General features: G+C 41.7%; 1 long non-coding RNA gene across 1 annotated transcript in view; it reads left to right on the top strand.

Annotated features, from left to right (window-relative positions):
• The first annotated feature begins 2700 nt into the window (after positions 1 to 2700).
• The window catches only part of LOC308189003, a 36404-nt gene continuing 20486 nt past the window's right edge, over positions 2701 to 18618 (top strand). Inside the window, exon 1 of the long non-coding RNA XR_013945938.1 lies at positions 2701 to 5395. This is a non-coding gene — a long non-coding RNA (uncharacterized lncRNA). The remainder of the gene's footprint in view (positions 5396 to 18618) is intronic.

Here is an 18618-nt window from a genome sequence, read left to right on the forward strand (position 1 = left end):
GTCAGATGGATCCCTGGGATGGTTGTTGCATTCCCCATATCACAGGATCAGAAGAGTCTGTGTAGTTGCCTTTGTCTCTGAGACAAAAAAACCTTGTGGAATGGTACCAAGAGAAGGAGGAGAGAATAACAAGGAAAATAATGAAATGACTTAGCCACGCCAGAAAATGGGAAGTTGGAGCCAAGCCAAAGCCAGCCCCATGACAAGATGTGAACTGTGAAAAAGTTTATTTGATTGAATTTAAGTGACTGACGAGTACTGGTGTGTCAGGATTTTTGGTGTGTTTGAAGGAAAGGTTGGGTACATGAGTTCAGTTCCAACACGTCAAGTGGTCTCCGGTTTGGAGAAAAGGTCCTTAAAGAGGAGGGTGACAACTCTTGGTGGATAGGCTGGCAAGGAGAAGATCTGGTACAATCTTGCTCTCTGTGAAAGGCAATGCTACCAGACAGGGAAGCTTTAGATAACATCACCAGTCACTGCAGTGCTGTCGAGCTTCTCACTGCCACAAAAACCTGTGCCTTTTGGAGTCTGGGGACTCACTGGGGAATTGTGTATTCCCACTCTGAGTGTTTTTTAAAGGTCTGATCCAAAGCCTCTGGAAGTCTTCTGGTCAACTGCAGTTGTCATTGGCTCCAGCTCACAATACCTTTTATGTGACTTTTACCAAGAACTTCATATGATGTGCATCAAGCATCCCTCTGAGGTTGGGCTCCACAAGGAAACTGCTCCCAGCTTATTTGTTTTGACCACTAGCTCACAGTGCTTTTCGTGCTGAAAGTGGAAGAAACTATTTGCAAATCCAGGTTCAGTGGGTTAATATGAAGCTGGAAAAAATGAGTTTTGAAAAACTGGTCCCCTTGTTCCTCTCACAACTAAACCTAGCAAGACCATTCATCTGCCAGTCTTTGGTCATCCCTGCTGCATCACATGCAGGAGAGGCCAGCGTCAAGAAGGAAATGACGAAGTAGGGAAATGGGGCAGAGGTGGGTGCCACAGCAGGAGGGAGGAGCAGAAGGCAGTCTGAGGATGGGCTGGCACTAGTAAGACCACAGCAGACTATGAAAGGGGCGGTGGCATGATCTTATGGGAGTTAGGATGGTACAAAACCAAATGTTTCATAGACATCTAAAAAAACACGTTCCTGTCTGAGTAGCCACCTCACTGCCCATCACTGTGAAGGCTTTCGTTTTGTGGCATAAGATGTCACTGGCTGGTAGAATTGAGATAGAGGGACCCTCAGGAAAGCCACTCGCCCTTACTAAAGTGCCTAAGGCTTGTGGAGGCTGGGGAATCAGTGTTCCCTTCTCTCTGTGACTGAGCTATTACATTTCTTGATGAATAGAGATTATGGTTACAAATCCTGGCCATTTATTTAGAGCTAAATCCAGACAAGAAAACTCCAAGCTAAATAGGTAGTGGGGTATATAAATCTTCTCACTAGGGCATATGGGAAAAGAAAAAATGTCCTAATAACAAACAAGACTTCTTTCACCTACCTATTCTTTTTTCTCTCCCCAGATTCCTCCAGGCAAAATAGTTTTCTGTGTGTGAGATCTTTCCCTTGCTGTATATTCCCAGATTCAAATTTGTCCACAATGAACCTTAAGACGTCAAAACCGTCAGCACCTGCATGTGATCCAGCTAGTCCAATGGCTGGCAAGAGCTGCAGAGAAAGGATCCTATAGGAGACTGCCATCCACGTTGGATTGTGTGCATGTAGGAAAATGAGAGGAGATCTCGCAGGTAGACCCGCCTGTTGTCATTCAAAAAGAAAAAAAGGTTTCTTCTTAACCTGAGTGATCTAATCAAGTAAAATCCTCAGCCCCAAGATGGTGGCTGAGGTTACTAGGACTGAGCAAAAATGTACTCGTACTCTCTCATAGCCTTTCGTTTGATCTGCCACTTTGGGCAGGAAATTACAAGTCGCTGATTCAGTTTAAAGATGGCTTTTAATCTTTGCAAACACATCTGAAATATGACCGTCTGTCCCTTTTCCCACATCCTCACCGTGTGAAACACAGATTCTTACAGTGTTTGATATTCACTGGGAAAAACAGGAATTTCAAAGTTCAAGATCCAAATGTGACTCCAGTTTCTATGCTGACAGGAGTTTGTCTTTCCAGAGAGAAAGATCATTTAAAAATCATCTGTGTGGACAGAATATAAGTGCTGTTACTTGTTTTCCATTTACGTACCAGAAAAGGTGGTGCTGAAGGACCTGAGGGTTTTCAAGGTTTCTGTCTCTATACAATAGGCTTTCAGTAATGTTCACTTTTGGTAGATCCAGACTGCAGGTCAGTACAATATCAACCATCACTTGTTACTGGAATTGCCCTTTATTATGTTAGTGGTCCTGTTGCCCTTCTGAAAACATTTGCACAGCAACTGCTAGCACAGATAACTGAGAGGGAGGGTTAAAACGAACAACGCTTGCGTTACACACGCTCAGTCAAACATCAAGAGATCTGTCAAATAACTAAATTCACAAGCTTTATCCAAATGCATTTCCAAGAACTGCTCCAGTCTCCAGCATGGAGCACAGTGCTGCGGCAGTCATTTGAAATTTTGCTAAATCACTCTGCGACTCCCTAACCAGTGCTAATAGCTTTTGGGCTGTCTGGCGACCTCACGCCAACAGGAAGCCTTGCAGGGTCTTCCAGGCCATTTACGTGTGCGAGTGATTGAGAGAGAGCACCGCAGATTTAATTTAGTGCCCTCGGTGGCTTTCAGTAGAATATGTATTAGTCCCTTGTGACTTCTGGTGTGGGGGGCGGGTGTTCATCTGGATTGAGGGAAAATCAAATGAAACTCATAAAGTTGAAAGTTGCCTTGATTTCATTTGCCGACTTTAAGCAGCAAATTGTTTCTTACCCGTTCTTGCATGATAATTGGTAAATGTACTGAAATGGGTTATTTGAGTTTCGATGGACTCTCTGGGCAGTTGCACGGTAACCGGAGTTCAGAATGTGCCCTATAGGTACGATTGCTAATTGCATTGCTCCGGTAATTTCTGTCTGGGAGAAACGCGTTCTATTTCAAAGCTGGCATCTTGCAATGAGGAGGCAGAGCCATCTCTAGCTGCATCTGGCACGGCGTCCCAGAGCAGGAGAGAGGCTGTAGCACAGCCCTGAAAGCACACGCCATCGGCCCAGCTGCAGGGAGAAGGAGCGGGAGTAAATTGTCTAAGATAAATGAGGCTCAGTAGGTCTGTGGGCAACATTACTCTGCAGATGAGAGTCACTTCATCTAACATTAAGCTTTGAATGTTACACTTTAATTTGGTTGAGTAGCAGCTCTCTGTTGCCTAGAGAGAGAGAGGCCCTCAGGGGGCAATTTATCCTGCCCAGTGCTAAAGGCTTTCATTTCCAGAGCACAAATTGTCTCTCTGTCTGTGGGTGGGATAACTCACCTTGTGCGGGTGCCTTCGAGAGCAGACTGAGCCTGGCTTAGACTTGCACACTGACCCTCTAGGTGATTACAAGTACAATCAGAGGTGTCCCACTGAGGGCTGCCTTTGATCCAAGCAGGGCACAATGGTCTTGGGAGGGAGTTTGGGTATAAGAATTTAAATCCAGAGTGGGGAGGAGGCTATAGTTTTCTGTGTTCATGCAGCTGAAAGCAGACCATGCCCATAATCCTCAGATCGCAACCATGGGGACAGTTTAATGATGGTTTTTATCTCCGGATTTTTTACTTACAGAAAGCAAGGAAGAATTGTGTTAAACACAAAGTATGACCTGGAGTAAAAATAGTGCAAAGCAGCTCAGGGACTGGTGGGGACCAGGAGTGCCCCATACCTGGAGCAGCACTACTGGTACCTGCAGCCCACTGGTGCTGCGCTGCTGGCAGGGGGGCTTCTGCCCCTTCACACTTCTACTCCAGGAAAACAGCCCAGTGTCTGGAGCAGCTCTGCTGAAAAAAAAATAAAAAAGGAAAAAAAGGGGAAAAAACAATCACCCGACCACAGCTGGTGCTTCTCTCCTCTTCTCTCACATAGCTGCTGTTGCCATGGCAGCAGTCATCCCCAGTGGAGGATGTTCTGGAAGGTCTCTTCCTCCTCCTCCTCCTCCTCCTCCTCCTCTTTTTGCACTTTGCATGTACAAGAACATTTTGCAGGAAGAAGGCATTTATTCTGTGGTTCCCCCCTTTCAGGTGTGGCGAAAAAGTTTTCTATTCTTCTTGTGTGACAATGTTGAAATCTGCCTGCCTTGGCCCATTTTTGTGTCTTCACTGGATGATGGGAATGAGTAAGGGATGTACATTTTGTTCTCCCAGTTCTTCCTCGTGACCACAGAGACTGTTTCCTGTTTGAATTGCTTAGCCATATTACTGAATTCAGAAGCCCCAACAGCTCTCAAACCCTGGCACACACATAATGGAAATGTTTGCTGGGATATTGTTTGCAGAATTCAGAGTACATAGGACGGTGGATCCCGTGGACCAGCCAATCCATCTCCTGTTCAATGTCAAGCAGGGCAGAACAAAGTATTTTCAAGCTATTTCTGAAAAATTCTTATCTACTTATCTTCTCACTTCTTCTCTCTCTCTTTTTTTTTTTTTTTCTAACTAGCTGAAGGCTTGGTCCAGACATAGGTACAAGTTAAAAGCACAATTATGGTAGTGGCTTCCTGGGACCACAAGGGGTTGTTGTGGCAGGTAAATGTAGGTATTGTCATACTCCTGTTTTCTGTGGATGGTTCTCAAATGTAAGGAATGACAAAAGGATGACCTAAAAGTCAGGATGGCAGCTTTACAGCAACAGAATATTTCTCTATAAGACTACTTGTCTTCACTTTCAAGTGCATTTATTCTCTCTGACCCATGGAAATGCTGAGCTTTGATTAAAAGAGAAGAAATAGGGAAGTTGACTCTATAAACTTTGACTTGGTTTAGAATGGAAAAAAATGTATTTTGAAGAATGTTTTGCTGCTTGAACCCAGACTAAAGCTAGACTGTCCATTCTCTGGGAAATTCAGACAAAAATAAAATAAAATAAAATAAAATAAAATAAAATAAAATAAAGTAAAAACAATAACATTTCATAAATTCTCTCCAGAAGGGATTTTTTAAAAGGTAACAGTTATAAAACTATCAAAAATGTCTCTCTTCAAGAGAGAAGATGCTTCCTCTTTCAGAAGGAATCATCACTGGGGACGTTCAGGCTCTGATACCCTCAAGTCACTTCTGCTCCTCTTCCTACTGTGGGACCCCATCCTGCCCTTGTACCCTGGCAGCCTGCAGCCATGAGGGTTTGTTTTTTTTTGCTCACAGTCCCAGTATGGGAAAACTGAAGTTTTTTCAGCCCACAATTTTAATGACTGCTCAGCTTATCAGAGAGAATGGAGAGGGTGACCTGGCAGGGAAGCAGACGGTGTCCTGCTGGATCCCCTGCAAGGTGAGTGAAAATCACCATCCCTTTTGCTGAACAGGCCATTTTCAATGAAAAATTATGTTGGATGTTTTTTTCTTTTTTTCTTTTTTTTTTTTTTTTTCTGCCCAGCTCTTTCCTGTGGGATTTTAGTGCTGTTTCTCCATGTTCCTCCCTTCCCCGCTGGCTGGCATCCTGCACAGCCTGAGAGTCCCATGGACAGCAAGGTTTCCTGCCTGGTGGACCCAGTGGGGACTGGGAGCCTGGGGTTGTGGGGGTGCTCATCCTGCAGTGTTCAGGAGTTACTGCACCAGCATTTCCAGGCAAAATAATTTTGGTAATGGACAGGGAGATTGCTGAAAGGTTCCATGTTTTTGTTGTTGTTGTTTTGAATAGTGAAAATTTTTCGGTTCGGGAGTAATTTTGGGGGGAGTAAAATCCACCTTTTTCTCAAGGAAAGGAAGATATTTTTTATGAATAATTTAATGGAACCGAGAATTGGATGGTCAAAAGAAGTAAAAACAAAAGATTTTGGATTGAAATTGTGTTCAAAAAACCATGTGGAGGAGGAGGACTGGATGTATATTTTACAAAACAGACTATGAATCTTTAAAGCAAACCTTTGTTTTTGGTGCAACCAAGGTTGTATCTCAATAATATTGCCTTGCATTGAGGCTTAATAGGATTTAGATGTTATCTGTACTGGGATTTCTGCTGCCAGTTTTAAGCTGCAGTAAACCATATTTGTGCAAGCCATATTTAGCATTAACACTTTTTTTCTTTCTTTAATTTATACTGGGTCCTCTATTAGTGCTGCTACATCAATATAGTAAAAAAAAAAAACCCTCTGCAAGTAAGAAGTCATTTGAATAGGAATCCCAGAGATACTCTGAGATAGCTTTAGCTGGAAACATTTATTGCTGCTGTTGACAGTGTCATCTTTAAAAAGAACGAGAGACTGCACAATGAAATGCTTGGGATCACTTAGTATTGTGCCACAATTCTCAAAATAGGATTTGAACCCTGCTGCTGTCCAGAAATCCTGCTGGCAGTTCCAGTCTGTGATGTTCTGCATATCGTGCTGTGTGCTGTTAGGGGGAGTTTTACCCCCAAAATGGAAAGCACAGTAGGGGCTCAAATGGCACCAGCATATCCCCTGCTTCTGTCATGCACATGCAATTGGTTGACCCTAAAAGGAATTATTCTGAATGTTTCTGATGTTCTTCATGTTCTGTGAATGGGCAGTGTTGCAAAGTACAACTAAAGCTGAAAAGATTCATGGTGCTAAAACACATTACCTCTCACAGGCACAACACCAACATTATCATGGCACACTTGAGAAAAATCAGCAGTATTATTAAAAATATGCTGATCGTGGGAACTGCTAACTTATGTGATAGGCTAGGTGTAAATTAAATTAATTGATTGTACAAATTAGCCATTTTATGAATAATATTAAAATGAGTATGAGACTAACCAAATTAAAGAATACACCATTTCTAGTGATATTTATAATTCTGAAGCAGAAGGGCTGGTGACATCATTATTGTTGGAACTCTTCCTGCAGTAGTTCTGCTTTGGAGGGGTAGCAGTCTAGCATATTGTAGATAGTTAAGGCATTTCCTGCTCCTTTATCAGCCGTCTTGAAGTGCAAATTTAGATCTGTCTGGGGAAAAAGACTGGAATAGGTCAGATCAGCTGGGAATCGATAAAAAGGGAAAGACTTCTAGTAGCCAAGCAAAAAGGAAAATCGTCACCTCGAGGAAAAGGAACCTAATCATACAGTCTCAGCTAAAGCAGAATTGCTCATGCACAAATGTGGAAACAGAGGAGGTTTCAGAAGAATTACCTAAGGGTGAAGGAAATAAGTATATGAGGTATTAACATTAAATACTCTCTTCTGGATCAGACTTTCAAGCAGTCACATTTTTAAATAATGATAGAAAAAACATGGCATATAAAAATTAGTGAACCTGCTTGTGAACACAGTTTTGAGATCTGATTTATTTTGTTTGCTTAATTTTGTTGTATTAATTGGTTGGTAATAGTCTGCTAAAGCAAATAACAAGACGCTTGCTGAGAATAAAGCATATTTTCAACCTGTAAGCTCTTAGACATGATTTAGTCACTAAGATCAAGTCAATTTAGGCAGCTAGGAGTATTTAACATTTGGGTGTTTGAGACCAAACCCTACACTGAGGATAATAGCATTACTCTGCATAAAAAGTAAGCCTGTTGCAGAAATCTACTCAGATAGCTCAAAAGGAGCAATGGTGAGGGGAATGGGAGATCAGGCAGTGAAGGGAAAAATAGGAGTTGGTACAAATGTTTAATTTCTCACCTGAAATGTCTCACTCTGATGATGCCGAACAACACCGGACATGGCAAAAGTTCTGTTCTGAGCCCCTGAACTGTGATTTAGGTTTTAGACATTACCATTAATTATTGAAACTCAGAAGGCTGCAAAAACATCTTGATTCATTGGCAAACTGACAAACATATGGTGTGTTTTGCAAACCTCTAGGTTTCTGTTCAGAGGAGGAGAACATTAATTGCATACAAATCCTACCGGGAGTTCTGAAACCAGCCATCATTAACATTGTTAGACATCGTCTCTGGGAAGTTCGGTGCATTTTAAAATCTGAGTGAAAAATTAACAGCTTTTTAAAAACTTTTGAGAAGAAAAGTGCTGAAGTGTAATAAATTCAAAAGAAGAGCATCAAAGTATCTGAAGCTCTTCTGTATCTGGTGTTGGTGTATCAAACAGCTTTGCTTGTTGACTGATAGCCTGGTTGGCAGGTTAGTATTTGTCAGCACTGGGAAACTGGAATCAGAGTCTGTTGTTGCATGTTGCCCATGGCCTCCAAACAATTCTACTTTGGCCATTTGATTGCCACATTGACATCTGAAATCCTATGAATGTCAAGACTTCAAATCTAGATTCACCTAGCACAGAGCTTAATTGACATTGGCAGTGTGCCTTAGATAAAGGAGATCGTGCTGTCATTATGGACACAACCCAGAAAGCCCCACCAGCAAATGCTGCAATGCATCATGTGAAAAATAAAGCACCCTCTTTTTCATCTAGGTTGTAGCATGGCTGATCTCTCTAGCTCTTCTGCCTACATTGTTAAAAACCATGCGTCACATTTATGCCACACAAGTGCAGCAGTGCTCTGAGATCTGCAGTTGCTGTTGCTGTGGTCAGCACAGTGTTTGCCAGAACCAGAGATACATGAAGAATTACCTTGTTTAATGACCACTTTTTGACCAAGATGGTGGCTCTTCTACTTGTCCTCTTCAGATTTTCTGCTTGCTGTCTCCCGTGTTGCAAAAGCATCATCTCACTGTCTGCAGACCTGATGAAGAAGCATGCTGTCCAGACACCTCTATGACCATGGATGGGTACACAGATATGGCAGTACAGATAGACAGGAGGGACAAGTTCATATGGGCTGATGCAAGGACTTCTGTTTTGACCAAGGGCAGTAGGATCCTCATGCCCGGTGATTTACCCAGCACTAGTATTAAAGAGACTGGTAGAGCACTCACCACAGACCAAAACTTGCAGGAAGGTTATTCTGCTGTGGTGTGAATTCAAAATCTGGAGTGATAGGACATGTGAGTACCCCATCTCAAAGCCAGGTCCAGCTGAGATGCCCATTAACTTGTCCTGTAGCCCCAGGATGCAGAGCAGAGACTAGATCTGCAAAGTCTCTGGGACACAGCACAGAAAAATCCCAGGCCATCCTGTGGCAGAGGGATGGAGAAGGACTTGTGCCCTTCACCAGGTCATTCCCCACATCAATATTTTGTTATTCCTCTCCCACTTTTAAATGCCCTCACCGACTCCTGTCTTTCAGAAGGGTTAAATTCCACACTGTTTAGCAACTTGCATACAGCCCTAACAATTTCCTTGCTAAGGGCTATCACTGCTCTATTCAAGCCTCATGTTTCAGTGCCAGTGGTCAAACTCCAGAAGCAAAGCAAATCTCATTGTACTTATGTGTGCACCCTCGAGAGCACTATTCTGCAGCAGTCTTTGAAGCCGAGACTGCTGGGTGGATTTTCTTGCTTTCATCTTCCAACTCACATTCTTCATGTGTGTAAAATAGTTTAAAACTGAGCCCCAGTGTGCTTATAAAATGCCAGGTCATTGACAATTGTAGCGTTCATTTGCTGTGGTCAATTTAGTACTAATAAGCTGAAACTGTTCTGCAGGGATTCTTCTACATGGAACATAAACTCCTTTTCCCTCACTTAAGAACACTTTCCTATAAAATGATTGCAACCTAATAGTTTTCCTCCCCATTTTAGTAACCAGTCTCAGTCTCTATTAGTGCTATTTCCCCCAGCAGCTTTCCCTATAAGCTCTATTTCAAGGCACCGAATCAATGATTACATGGTATGCAGTCCATTGAACTGTCCATCCTGGGAACCCAGCATGTAATACAATCCCTAATATCTTAGTGCCATAGTAAAAGTAGAATTTACTGCAAAAGTCTAAATTCAATGTTCAGACTCATTTTTTTTTCCTTTTCTTTCATTTCATCCAGATATTTTAAAGCAGGTGGGACATCTTCTCAGGTGCCTCTTAGAAACACTGAGTCTGCATGTGGGCTTCCTGACCCTGTGTGAATACAACAGCAGCAGCAAAAAAGAGGTTTCACACCCTCTTCAAGCCATTCCTCACTCAGTCCTAGGACTGTGATTTGCATATATTAATCAACACTGGTCACTTCATCTCTTTCTCCTTTTCCTTGTCCTGTCCCCATAACCAGTCAATTTTCTGAATTCATTTTCCTTTGTCTTTGCTGGCTCTTTTCTCCTTTTGCCATCCCAGTGTTTTCTGATTCTTCTTATTTCAGTAAGTTACTCTTCCCTACAATGTACTCTGAATCTCTTTCAAGGATACTCTCTGTGCTTATTCCTATACTGACTTGGGGTTCTACTGAAATCTGTAATAAAATATTTAAACAGTACTGTAAACAAGCCCCAGACGAGCAGAAATAAATGCAATTAATTTCCTATCTCAGGCCAGTACCCTGTTTGCACGAGGCATTACTTTCTTCTCTGAGCAAGTTGCCTGGGTGTACAACTTCATATACTGTACTGTTGGTACTATATGTATTTTCACCAACTGCTGGCCTAATTTCCCTAGTCATATATTGTGCATACATTGTGCATATGTGAAATCACAGCTCGATGGGGCTAGAACCTCTGGTTTAGTGGAATTATTATCAATAATTCAGTGAAAAGCTTTCCCGCAATGAAGTTACCTTGTCTGATCTCTCTTTTACAGCATAAGTGGAGTCTCTTGTCTACTTATACTCCATGAAGAGAACTATATCATTCCCTGATAAAATGACTCTTGTAATTGTATCCCCAATAAATTGCCTGTGTGACATCATTAACTTCCCGCATGTTCTGTGTGGTCATAAATAACCAGCACTTCCACATGAAAAATGGAGGAAGCACCATCTTTCTGACAGGCTATGCATTGTTATGAATTAAAACAGAACAAAACAAAACAGGACTTATTAATTTTATATTAATTAAACTAGTATTTTAACAATAACATTGTTGTCCCTATGTTTTCCTCAGCAGTAATCAGATTCCTTCATTGTGATAAACTGCCCAGCCTTCGGCCTCATAGCTTATCCACTTGGGAATTGAATTATTGCTTCATAAAACAGAGGGCTGATTATATAATCACTTAATTAAATGTTGTACTCAGTCATTGCCGAGCTATTCCTGAAATGCATTTGGCATCTGTACTCACTAGGCAAATTTAAACATTGGAAGAATTATTTTTTTCAGATGTACGTCTTAAAGGTTATTATTTCCAGTGTTCCTTTGTCTGTGTGGTCTGGTTATTTTCCATGTGTCAAGCTCACTCCTAATCACAAAGGAGATGAAATGCTCTTTGTGTTCCTATCTGACTTGCAGATTGCAGTCAGATTCTTGCTGTTATCATTTTGGAAGCATTTTTCTTGCTTCTGTCTGCAACAGCACTCAGAGGGAAAGAGCCCTCAGTCACCTGTTGGGCAACTCTTCTGAGCAGATACCTGGGAGCTTACCAGAGACCACTGAAATTGCCATCAGGAATGCATCAGACCCTGGGAAGGAAAAATACAGAATTTTCCACAGCCCCAGGTGAATTCTCTCCTGCAGACAAGCACCAGAGAGATGCTGGAGGCTGTGCAAGGCACCAGGCTATGTCTGAGACAAACCCTTTGGTTCTGCTGAGCCCAGCAGTGCCCAGACCTGGCTATTTATGTGACTTTTCAGTTCCCTTAGCAGCAACAAATACCAATGTCAGCCTGTGTTTGTAAGGTATGGTCCAGCTAGTGTAGACCTCAGGACCGCAGAGGACATCACATCACAGAAGACCCTGAGAGGTCCCACAGCCTTGCCCAGAGCTTCACTCTGACAGGATACATGGGTTTCACCTGTGGGGACTCACTGTCGGGGAGGGCAAGTAAAGTGCTGGCCATGAGATCATGCTTCTAAATTATCTGAACATGCACAGACCAGACAGGCACATTTGGGAGGACAAAGAAATTAACACACTTGCATACAAAACTTCTCATTTTCCTACTTCATTTGGCAATTTCTTCAGGCAGTAGTTACAGTGAAGCAATACTGCTTCAATATCTTCATCTCGTCCATTCCTGTCTCCACCACACTCAAGAGTTGCCTCTTACCTTTGAGCATGGTTTGGTCACAGGGTAATGTGGCCACATGCCCTGGCCATATGGTACAGATGCATAACTCCACCAGAGCAGGACAGTGGACAAGGAGAGCCATTGACAATCAGTGCTCCTTGCAGGGAAGGCCCATAGTCCTGCCAGGATTGATTCAGTTCATTTTCCTTAAGATCTATTCCTGAACACAGCTGTCAGTTCCTTCTCTCCTACCGGGGGAGAGATGTTTGTCTACATTTGCAAGGATTTCCTTTCTGTCCTTTTCCAGTTTGGGCTTCGCCTTGGGTTGAGCTGCACAAACTAGGAAACCTTACCTCTTTTCATCATCACAGTCCCACTTTAGTGTATGTAACTCCAGGGCCTCAGTCTCCTGCTGGCTTTAATAGGACTTTCTCTGTTAATATCCACGGGAGCAAGATCAGATCAGTGCAAGGAACTAGGGCAGAAAGCAGAGGCTGACTTCAACATCAATTGTTTTGCTGGCATAGAAAGAGAACACAAGAATATTTGCTCTTTCTGTTCCCATTGCTCTTAGGAACAGGGAGATCTAGGACAGAAAGGCATTCAAATCATTTATTCTGAAATGAAACCTTCCTTTCACATGTTCATTTTCCTTAACAATAGGCAGGTACAGCCACTGAAACTGCACGATCTCATTCCTGAATTAGAATCAGTATTCCTCTCTGTTTCTTAATTTAAAGACTTTTTTTTTTTTTTTCTGAATTGCAAGACTTTGTGACTGAGTGGATGAACTTTCTTTTCATTAAGCTGAATCAGTCATGTTTTGGCTCAGCATTGTATATTTTCAAATATCTTTTCCCCTTGATCTTGTTTAATTATTTCCACAGGATTAACTACTTTCTATTGTGTGTCACTTTCCTCTGCAGGAAGCTCTATGCTGGGTAGTATGTCTTCTCTTATTATGCATTTGCTTGGAATATAAATTGCTTTTCAATCAGATCTTTGCATTTCTAACAACATCTTCTGTATTGCAGCAGGTGCTTTCCCTAGCGGTTACTTATATGGACTCTAATGGCATGTCATCTGTCTATGCAGCCACTTCTCTGCCAAATATGTAATAGAGGAATTTTCTACTCGCAGAAGCTTCCGGCAAATTTGGTTCTTTAAAGGCTGAGTTTTTCATGTATTTCTACATCGCTCATTTCACTGGGCTTAAATAAACTAAATTAGGATGGTTTAAAAACTCCTGGAAGCCTGATCTCATCTCAGATCAAATCCCTTCCATCTCAGATCAAATCCCTTCTTCAACTTGGCTTCTTTAGAAGGTCAAGAACTACTATTTTTTTTTCTCTAATTTTTAAAAACGCTGATAGATTAAGATGCAGGAGGTTAAACCAAAATAACCACATTTTCATGGAGCAAATAGTTAAACTGCAGAACTCTTAACTATGGGCTGTGGAAGACGAGAGTGTAGACAGGTTCAAAACAAAAGTAAACACGTCTGAAGAACAGGTCCAGTCGTGGCTTTTAAATACAGTAGGTATTGTCTCTGGTTCAGTGAGTCCCCAGTGTCCTGCTGGCTGATAGCAGGGGACAAGGAACCACTCTGCCCCTGCCCTGGGCCCTGGGCCCTGCAGGCCTTTGCAGCCTGCTCTTCAGATCAGGATCCTGGGCTGCGTGGTCCTTGAGGATACTGACTCAGTACAGACCAGGCTACCGGCCTGAGAAAACTAATGACTGGAAAAAAATATGTGGGGAAATCGCATGAACGAACAGTGGCACATACAGCAGGTGCATCCTGGACACCAGGTTTCTCTTCTGCCAAAGAAAAACAGCAGTCTCTGTGGAGTAAATGTGGCTGTTGAGTGTAAGCAGAGCTCTGCTCTCCTCCAAACAAATTCAGGTGCAGTACTGAGGGCACTGCTGTACAAGACGAGTGAGTGATGTGTCTGTTGTTGGACTACTTCTGTCATTGACATGAGTTTTCTTGATCTGGGGACATAAACTTACTGGTCCTTCAGTTAATCAAGGTGAGACAATCATTATGACAGCACTGAGGTCATGCCCTCTGTGATGGTTTATTTGTATGATCAGATGCAATGGGATAACTGCACGCTATGTGCAGGGTAAAACCCATTTCCTCACCAGCAAACAAGGGTCTACAATTCCTTGAAACTCCAAAGTGATCCTACTAAGAACATTGCCTTTTGTAGATTTTTGCTAAATAAGGAGATTATTTTTCTCAATTGGAATTGCTTCTGATCCTGAAGAGTGCCTGAAAAGACAGCAGCAAAAAAGAAAGCAGAAGTTTCTAGAGAGGGTAGGAGTAAGGCTGAGGGAGGAACAGAAATAATAATATAATGGAACTGCGAGTGCCTGTATGCTTCTTGTAACATCTCCTGTGCAAGAAACAGAGTGAAAGAGGCTGTTTTGTTTGTGGCATACGATGACAGCAACGATTATAGCCTTCTTTTCACTCCAATGCCAAATCTGCTATGTCCAGTAAAATGCTTCTAAAATAGACTTGGGATTTTAGATAGGATTTTAACTGCCGCAGATAAATTAGTGAATGGGAAGAAAAAGCATCAGTTCTCTGTAGCATTAGGTATGGTATTTTTAAGCCACATGTATTATAGGAACAAATAACTGCTGTTTACAGTGGGACTTAGATAAAGCTAGAGTTGCTGGGAAAATAATGTTCTCAGCCCATGTGGGGCACCAGCAACTCTCTCCCTACGTAGACCCCAGAAGTCTGAGCCTGCTCATACCCATAGTAGTCTCTAGGCTCTGACCTTTAGCTTTTGCCCAAGGCAGTCTAAAAAGCGAGGACAACGTTCATCCAGGGGGTGCTCTAACCTTCCCCACCACTTCCTATATGAGCAGAGAGCAACCGGGTGCGACTTGCTGAAGATCATCCACTGCACATACTGACCAAAAGGCAGGCAGGACTGAGATAAGCCACCTGCATGCCTGAGGGAAAGGGCATAATAAATAAAGCCTTCGAGGACATAATATAAGCCCCAACTACTGAAACATGTGAATTACTGGGAAAAAAAAAACACACACTGTGGGCAAGGTTTGGCTTTGATTATGCTTTACTGCTGCCAGGCTGATTTCTGCTGGGTTGAATTTCCTACTGCTTGAAATTTATGCTTACATACTGCATTTTTACTTGGCTCCAAGGTATAAGGAGCTAGGGCTTGAGGCTCTTAACAATAAAAATGAGAGATAGATATAAAGACATGGGCTTTATTTATTCTTTCACCAAACTTAGACTTTTCTGCTCTGGATCTGCTTTTTTTCATGCTCATGTATTTCATGAATAACTCCCCTTTGTCTTAAAGGAATTAAATAAATACAATATGTCTCACAAAAATCATTTAGAATAACTCTTTTCTTCTACTTCACTGTTATCTCTTGGGACAGTGACTTCTAAAGATTTTAATGGGCTGTTACACAACACAGTATGACGGGACACTTGTAAAACAAAGGTTCCCCTTAGTTCAGAGACAGAAGTTCTTGCACCTAAGGACCAGCTGGATGTTACCACTTACCTGCAGCTTTATCTTATAATGCCTGTTATTTCAAATATGTGGTCTTAAAAGAAAAGAAAAAAACGAAAAAAAAAAAAAACAGAAAGAGAAGAAGAGAAGAGAAGAGAAGAGAAGAGAAGAGAAGAGAAGAGAAGAGAAGAGAAGAGAAGAGAAGAGAAGAGAAGAGAAGAGAAGAGAAGAGAAGAGAAGAGAAGAGAAGAGAAGAGAAGAGAAGGGAAGGGAAGAGAAGAGAAGAGAAGAGAAGAGAAGAGAAGAGAAGAGAAGAGAAGAGAAGAGAAGAGAAGAGAAGAGAAGAGAAGAGAAGAGAAGAGAAGAGAAGAGAAGAGAAGAGAAGAGAAAAGGGAAAAAAAAGAAAGGAAAAGAAAAGAAAGGAAGAGGAAAAGAAAGGAAGAGGAAAAGAAAGGAAGAGGAAAAGAAAAGAAAAGAAAAGAAAAGAAAAGAAAAGAAAAGAAAAGAAAAGAAAAGAAAAGAAAAGAAAAGAAAAGAAAAGAAAAGAAAAGAAAAGAAAAGAAAAGAAAAGAAAAGAAAAGAAAAGAAAAGAAAAGAAAAGAAAAGAAAAGAAAAGAAAAGAAAAGAAAAGAAAAGAAAAGAAAAGAAAAAAGAAAAGAAAAGAAAAGAAAAGAAAAGAAAAGAAAAGAAAAGAAAAGAAAAGAAAAGAAAAGAAAAGAAAAGAAAAGAAAAGAAAAGAAAAGAAAAGAAAAGAAAAGAAAAGAAAAGAAAAGAAAAGAAAAGAAAAGAAAAAAGAAAAAGAAATGTATAAATCCAGTGTAAAGGAGGAAGAAAGGCAATTCTAAAAAAGCCCAGGTGATGGAGCTACTTCATTGCCAGTGAGAGCACAGAGCTGTCGACGAGCTTTGCAGAAAAGAATCATCGGCAGCAGAAGTCCCCAGATAGCTCTGCCATCACATCCCATAGCTCCCTTTCCCTGACTAAAGAGCACATATCGGTGTGCACAACTTTCTGCATGTCTTTTCCAGGCAAAAGTTCGACTCTTTGGTGTTATGTTTTCTTTCTCCCTTCCAGAAAAAAAATCTATTTACCTCTGCTTTTACCTATAGCTCCTTAATGAATTATATGCAGTATGCCATCATAAGTGTTTTGTTATACATGCTGTAATGATGACTTCAGAACTGCATCAGAAATTTTCCCAGCAGCCATTTTTAATATTTTTGGTGCAAAGAGGATGCTATAATTTTGCTTTTCTTTTTAATATACAAAAGCACTAAGATCTGTGAAAATGTTTGTTTTGAATTATGCTCTAAAAGACTTTGTATGAGGATGCTTTCTAAGAGAAATCTTTCCTCAAAATAATTTTATTTCTGTAATTCCAGGAAGCAATGATAAGAAAATGTGGTTGGCTACTTTCACTGTAAATTTCCTCAGTTTTAGTCTTTCAAAAAGCCCAGCTACCGGTGTCTGCTTATAAATGTACCACACGCATGCTACCATGAGCTGCAGGCTCTGCTCCCATCATGAGTTAACTGCAGGCGTTCCTGATGAACCAGACAGATTAAGTACTTCAGATAACATGAGTCAAGGCAGGCACTCCATGTGGCCCAAGGGTCCTGCTAAACTGGGTGCAGGCTTTTTTTGCACCATATCATGGCATTTTCCAAAAGACTGGTTGAGATATTGCATCACTGTGTCCCTTCTCTGATGAGAGCAGAGAAGCCTGGGGTACCTGCCTACCTCGTCTTTAGCTATTATTAGGATTTATATTGTCATTTGGGGGATGGGCCCAGCTGGCTGCGTGGATTGGATGTGGGATGTGAGCTTTTCACCTCAGCTTGGCTCACAGCTGCTGGATGGGCCTACAGAGGAGGTGACGTGAATCATAGTCCTAGGAAGAGACATGGCTCCACACTACAGGCTCACGTACATACCCATGAATGCCTGTGCAATTAGCACTAATTGGCACTCCTCTTGGAAACAACTGCTGAGCAGTTAGTGAATTTCTAAATATTTTGTGTTTTCTGTGGACCAGGAGAAACCAGGGCTTGAAATCTCCTACTGAAGCACAACAGATACCCTGCCCTGCTCTCTGCCTGGGCTTTTGCCCCAGTACATTGCAGCAGGTGCATTATTTTGAGCATCATTTTGTTGATCAACCTTACCTGGCGTTCACCTGCAGCCTGAAAAAATGCCCATAAAGCTGCAGCAAGCTACTCCACGAAGGCTCTGGTGAGGCCTGGCCCTGACTCCCCTTTGAGAGACCCAAAATGGGTTTCACACACTGAAGTGTACAAGGCTGGATTCAGTAGTGCATGGGTTCAAACCATCTTATCCTTTGTTCTGTGTTCATGAACATGAAGGGCTGCATGAAATATGGGTAGAGACAGCCTCATTTGTGGAGAGGTTGCCACTCGGGGACTCCAGAGTCCTGTGGTTTATCTGCAGCTCCTCCAGTGCCCGACAGCACGCCTTGGGCAGGTCACTTCATTTTGCAGCACCTTTAATCCCCCTCCTATTTCATACCAAGGTCAGGTAGAGAAGCTGATGGCCTTTTGCTCTGAGGGCTTGTTATCATAACGTGTGCTACTAAAATGTCTGACAGATCTGCACACCACTATCAGGGGAGCTTCCGACTACTACTGTTATGTGCACGTATTTGTATATATTTATTATGTTTGCATTTAATATTAGTTTGGTTTCCATTATATTGCTTTCCAAAGAAAATTGAAGTACATTTGAAATTAATACCATTAGTACCAGAGACTAAAAGCACGGTGTTGCATACGGATGTAGTTATGAAATTTCCTTAGTTCATGTAAGGTGAAGGTTAATTTTAGACAGCAGTAAGAGCATTGGAGCCATTAAAGTAGTATGGAAGAATGCTACCAGATGAGAAATTGTTCAAAATAAATTAAAACCATGATTTCAGTCATGTCTTTCTGGAGTACTTTGATACTAGACAATTTCTCTTGCCTGTAGTCCTGTCAGAGAGTTTCATAGCAATCATGCTCATTTCCACGGGAATCACTCTTTCTTATGTTAACAATAAGGACCGTTTCTCAAGTTACGTGAATAT

The sequence above is a fragment of the Anser brachyrhynchus genome (assembly GCF_964034855.1).
Source record: "Anser brachyrhynchus genome assembly, chromosome: 2".
In the NCBI taxonomy this organism is placed as follows: domain Eukaryota; kingdom Metazoa; phylum Chordata; class Aves; order Anseriformes; family Anatidae; genus Anser; species Anser brachyrhynchus.